Source organism: Etheostoma cragini, chromosome 13 (genome assembly GCF_013103735.1).
Source record: "Etheostoma cragini isolate CJK2018 chromosome 13, CSU_Ecrag_1.0, whole genome shotgun sequence".
NCBI classification, from domain to species: Eukaryota; Metazoa; Chordata; class Actinopteri; order Perciformes; family Percidae; genus Etheostoma; species Etheostoma cragini.
Window position 1 is genome coordinate 24,069,674 of NC_048419.1, and position 5,046 is coordinate 24,074,719.

At 42.4% G+C, this 5,046-nt stretch overlaps 1 long non-coding RNA gene across 1 annotated transcript in view; it reads right to left on the reverse strand.

The window, feature by feature from the left end:
* Nucleotides 1-3,309: 3,309 nt before the first annotated feature.
* LOC117955348 overlaps nucleotides 3,310-5,046 on the reverse strand; it is a 24,401-nt gene continuing 22,664 nt past the window's right edge. The window contains exon 3 of the long non-coding RNA XR_004659022.1: nucleotides 3,310-3,322. This is a non-coding gene — a long non-coding RNA (uncharacterized LOC117955348). The remainder of the gene's footprint in view (nucleotides 3,323-5,046) is intronic.

Below are 5,046 nucleotides of genomic sequence, written 5' to 3' on the forward strand. Positions count from 1 at the left end.
CACACACACACACACACACACACACACACACACACACACACACACACACACACACACACACACACACACAGAGGATGTATTCCTGTTTTATTTTGGTTTTTCCAGGAGATAATTGGCCAGATCAAGATGAAGAGACTCTGGCGTGACAATGGAGGTCTTCAGTGAGAGTCGTCTCCATGTGAGTGATGAGAACAGGTCTACTTGACACATGGTGGACATGTTGTCCTCGGGTCAAATTGACCTGTTGTCCTATATCAATGTTCTTTTTTAATTCCCCAAAATATCATGGTTGATTCCACCCAACGCTCTTTGGCAAGTACAAATCTCTACTTTCATTAATTTTGGGGCGTCTTATTCAATTTTATAGCATTTGTAAAACAAATTGAATTGTTTTTGAAATAGTATTGAGTAAAAGTTGACATATTCCAGTCTGTGATTATCCATCAACATCCATTCCTTTAATTTTAGTCTAAATAATTCCTAATTTCTGCTTTTCTAACTCTAGCATTAAGTATAATTTCCTATAAATGAGGTTTATTGACCATAAATTCCAAAAATAACCGTAAAACTAAAGTTAATAAGTTAGTGTTACGTAGTGTTGAAAACCTCAAAAAAACTGAAAAACATTGACAAAAAAGGACAAAAACGAAAGAAAAATTTAAAAACATCAATAGAAATACACACATACACACATACACACACACACACACACACACACACACACACACACCTGGACTTAAATTCACAACCGGTCACTTTATCACTTTAACACTGGACTAAAACACTGACACTTTAATAATAATTTATGGTCTTTTCTTTGTTTTATTTGACAAATGTTCTTATTGTTGTTATTGTTATTGTGCTGTCTTTATACTGTCTTTTTTATCCATTTTTTATTTCTTTTTTCCTCGCTAAAACTGCTAAAACTGGAACTTTCAATTTCCTCGCGGGAGTCATCCCAAAAGGATCAATAAAGAGAAGTCTAACTGTACGTTTACACCGCCAACGACTTGAGCTGCAAAAAAGCTCAGGCCGCCCCGCCAACGACGCTTGTCATAAAGTACGGGGAAGCTTTGTGACGCTTTAGCCGCTCTGACGTGGCGCCGTTCGTACAGCACAATTGGTCAAATCTGTGTTGTGAGCAACTGAATTTTAAATCCATAGCAATCACTGCACTATAATATCTCGTGTTTAATCATATGCTACTGCTGGGGGGGGGGGGGGGGGGGGGGGGGGGGGGGGTTGATTTTTTGGGTATCTGTCTGATACAGTGGAATGGAGATGACATGAAATGCCGACAGAATGAATGAAAAAAACTGGCGGTAACTTTATGGCGGGCCAGATGTTGTAGTCGTAAACCTCCCGTTTGACACAACTCATTAAGTGCATATCACTAAAATGAAAAGTTTTAACACGCATTTTGCCTACTCGCCGGACACACCGACTATCTCGGCTACTTTATCCCAAGCCTCGTTTTTTTTTAACTGGTCCATATCATAAATGAGAGGAAACCCAGCAACGGCAATGATGAGCTTCTCCTCCATTTTCCTCGGAACAAATGTTTTGGTAGGAACGAAAGATTACATCGTATGTTTCTCCGGAATCGGTCAGCGTGAAGGACGTCTATATTCCGATTGGCGGCTGGCGTTAGCCGCTGCTTGCCGCTGAACCGCGTCATAGCTCATTACCATAAAGTTGAAAAATTTCAACTTTCTGATTGACGCTCAACACGCTCAAAACGCCCAAAACGCGACGCCGACAGATTTGCCGCTCCTTGCAGCTGAGAGAAGCCGGCTTCCATTGAAAATGAATGACTTCCGGTATCTTTAGACGCTCATGTCGGTGGCGGTGTGAACGTACGGTCAGTCTAAGAAAGTTGATTTTGACGGGAAGACAACATAAGGAGACACGCGTGTTGCTTCGTTACGGTGACAAACCCTAAAATTCAAAATCAAAACTTTCATTGCCGCTTATTAACCAGTGTTTTGCATCAAAGTTTCCGACTAATTGTTTCCTATTCAGCGGTTATTTTATGTCTGTGTTGCCATCAGAACCGAGACAAGGTGCTGCAGAGTTTTATCAACGTTATTATCCATTTCATTCCTTAATTTGTCCGTTGCTAATGGCAGCCGAATTATCCTTCTCTTCTCTCTGTGTTCATTTGCTGTGATGTATTGGAGAGAAAGCCGAAATAATTTACAACCGCTGTCCCACGGTGCAGCTCCTCGGATTGGTTAATTGGAAAATGAACAAGGGGAAATGAAACAGGGGTGAAAATCAAAAAGGGGGACCTGTCTGGACCTAGCAGCTACCAGACTGAATTATTACCCCCAAAGGTCTGGATTTCGTAAAAATCACTTCACTGCAGAGGCCTCAACATTAAACCTATCCATCCATCTGTGTGGATACAATTGGCATTTCATAAGCACAACTGGTGGTGTGATCCATGAAGTCCAAGCTCATTAAAAATCCGGCAAATCGATGGATTTATTGCCAAAAGGACTTGAGTGTTCCTCTTAAAAGCTGCCAAGTTTTTCAAAAGCAGAAGCATCAGTGATCCTAAAAATTGAACAATTTTCATCGTCTTGCTGCTAGACCGAGGCAGACATGCTTCCTGCAGCTGTAATCGTCCTCAAAACACATTTCTTACCAATGCGTAGCGGCCGAGGACAGCGAGACCCCCGATGGTCTGTCTCTGAAAGCCTTTGACAGACGTGAGCGGCCATTTTTATGGTCCTCCTCACAGGTGATGGGCTTTGGCAACACTTTCACTGGCATGATTAAAGCTTTGTACTCTAATTCCCTCAGCTCGAGTCTTAACCGGACGCATGTCCTTCTCTTTATTTCCAGTTGCTGGATCCTCCCGCCAAGGCTGCCCCTGGAGTCCTGCACCAGTTCTCTGGAGCCTCTGGCTCAAGCCAGTCGGTTATGGCGTCACCAACATGCATTCGTAGTACACGGCACCATCTCAATATTTGCAGACAATGTTTTGGTCTTTTTGGAGAACCCATCTCTAATAAGTCTCTTCTTCACCGTCTATCATTATGTGAGGAGAATGGAAGCTTAACTGGCTTTAAAATTAGCTGGTCCAGGTTTTAAGACTTGGTGGTACAAGTCCTGACACCTGTGTACAACCTCCCTTCTTCTCTGCCTAGTAGCGCCGAACCAAAAGATGGTGAACGAACACACACACACACACACACACACACACACACACACACACACACACACACACACACACACACACACACACCTGTTTAACCAGAAACAGCTCTGAAAATGCTGGCGCTAAACCCACCAGACTCAATTTAAAGAAACAGTACTTTTAGCGTGTATATACCCAACATATGTTCACATGTAAATCAGTAAACTATGTGTTTATTTCAACTAACACTAGAGTGGTGATGGTTGGGAAAGTGGAACGACGTCTCCAAACGGCTTTTAAATGTTTTAGTTTGTTTCTGTCCACTTTAAATAAAGTGTGTTTTACGATGCTAAAATTACTGATTATTTACATGGAGTCTGGTGGGGTTAGCGAACGCAATTTTGCAGATGTTTTTATGTTTAAAGAAAGGATCTTACTCTTTAATTGAAAGGTTGACCTGCTTAGAAATCCTTTCATAATGTTGTCAGACACTTAGAATATTAATTTGAGTATTAGACTTCTCTTTATCGGTCCTTTTGGGATGATCCCCGCAAGGAAATTGAAATTTCCAGCATCCCTTTTAGAAAGAAAAGACAAATGACAGTAAAAAGACAGCCAAGGTAGCAGTAATAACATAACATTTGTCAATCAAAACACATAAAAAGACATTAACCATAAAATGAAACCAATTTAAAAAATCTAAAAAATTTAAAAAATCTGTCAGCGGCAAAAGCACTTAAAGTGAAGATAAATAGAAGCTGGACAATTGTCGTCTTAACTTCCATCGTAGCTCGTTTTGCTGCCGCCGACTGCAGCGATTTTGCTTAATACTGGACAAGATTGTTGCTCCCATCAGTCGGTAGTTACCCTTTAAGATCAGGGGAACGTATGTTGAGTGGATTATCACCGACACGGACGCTAACGTGGGAACACGCTATGGTCGTCACTGCTAGTTTTCAGCCCGTTTTAGACCAGATTTTTAAACAACGAGATGACATCATCGTGAGCGTACAACACACAACGACGCAAGCCTTTGCTTTCTGCTCCGATGAGAACGAAAGCTCTAGCTTATGTGGTTTGTATTTTAATTTTAACGGGTCAAAACTGAACAGAGTACTACGTGCAGGTTAAATCCTCTTTAGGAGACGCACGCCTCTGTTCACATACTCTGATGTATTTCATACTTCCTTTCTCATATATGAAGTGAACAGCAACACGAGGCTTGGGGAGAGCTGGGGCAGATTTAAGGTGCAGGTTAGGCCGTCTCATCAGCGCCCACGAATAGATAGCATTTGTCTTGCGGGGGGTCTAGGTGAAAGGCCCTGCGGCCCTTCAGACCAGAGAGCCAGGATTTGTAATAAAGCACTTCAGATTCAATCACCTCGGCTGCACCGCAGCCACAGGACACCTTGTTTTGCCTTGACCACCTTGTATCGAGTTATCGATTCCCCTCCATTCCCCCAGCGGCGCCTCGTGACACTCATTAACCCCGTGGATTGTCTCACACTGAAAATGGGGAAGGTGTTGGATTCCTCAAAGAACTTCCCTATGCTTTCCTCTGGATGTCATTGGAAATGACATCCAGTCAAAACAGAGGGATGGAAAGAAGAGAGGCCAACAGATGCAGTGAAGCGCACACGTCTGTAGAAAATGTCAAAATATCCCCGATGCGTGACATGCAAAGATTTAATATTTAAACTTACTTATGTCTGACACATTAACTAGTTGAAATGAGTGTACAGCAAGTTCTTTCAGTGTGCTATGTGGGGAGAATTATCAAGAGAGGAAACCTCAAATTCGGCTTCCAGACAAATCCTCAACACCAAAAGGAACCAGGAAATAACCTCCTCAGACTTGGCCTGGATTTTATGTTCATTCTGACTGCCGGGGGGGGGGGGGGG